General features: G+C 66.0%; 1 pseudogene; it reads left to right on the forward strand.

The window, feature by feature from the left end:
- Positions 1-4: 4 nt before the first annotated feature.
- LOC115284666 lies at positions 5-914 on the forward strand (annotated as a pseudogene).
- Positions 915-978: the final 64 nt, after the last annotated feature.

Raw genomic sequence — 978 nt, forward strand, 5'->3', positions numbered from 1 at the left:
GCCGCCGCCCCGCGGCTCCCGGGCCGGGCCCGTCGTGGTGGTGGCTCCGGGGCCGCCAGTGACCACGGCCTCTTCGGCCCCGGTCACCCTGGTGGCCCCCGGGGAGGCGAAGCCCGCCTGGGTCCCAGGACCCACCCAGACCACGGCCCCGGCCTCGACCGTCACTGGCAGCACAGTGGTGGTGCTGACTCTGGAGGCCTCACCCGAAGCCCCGAGGGCGCAGGTCTCCGCTGACCCAGAACCCCTGATGCTCGCGACAGTGGCAGGAGCCGAGATGTCCATGGCTTTGGGCCCGGGGACAGATTCTCCGAAGACGGAGGAGGCTAGAACCTCACCCGCCCCTGGACCAGGTACCCCCACCAGGACCCCTTCCAGAACAGCTCCTGGGGCTCTGACCGCCAAACCCCCGCTTGCCCCCAAGCCGGGCACCACAGTTGCCTCAGGAGTGCCTGCGCGGGTTGCAGCGGTGACAGCAGGACAGGTGACAGGTGGACATGAAGCTGCAGCAGCAACATCAGCATCAACTGCACAGGCTCCAGAGGACCCCTCGGGGTCTGGCACAGGCCCTTCAGGGACATGTGAGGCTCTGGTAACTGTCGTGACGGTCACCCCAGCTCCGGAGCCTGCTGAAAACTCTCAGGACCTAGGCTCCACGTCCAGCCTGGGACCTGGCATCTCTGGGCCTCGAGGGCAGGCCCCGGACACTTTGAGCTACTTGGACTCTGTAAGCCTCATGTCTGGGACCTTGGAGTCCCTAGCAGATGATGTGAGCTCCATGGGCTCAGACTCGGAGATAAATGGGCTGGCCCTGCGCAAGACGGACAAGTATGGCTTCCTTGGGGGCAGCCAGTATTCGGGCAGTCTGTGAGTACCCAGTGGGCACCCAGTGGGGCTTCAGGGAAACAGAGGTCGGGGAGGAGGAAATGATACACCTTGCCCAGATCCTGGCAGCTCGGCCCCCTCTGACGCTCCAGGGGA

Source organism: Suricata suricatta, unplaced genomic scaffold, assembly GCF_006229205.1.
Source record: "Suricata suricatta isolate VVHF042 unplaced genomic scaffold, meerkat_22Aug2017_6uvM2_HiC HiC_scaffold_14288, whole genome shotgun sequence".
Lineage (NCBI taxonomy): Eukaryota > Metazoa > Chordata > Mammalia > Carnivora > Herpestidae > Suricata > Suricata suricatta.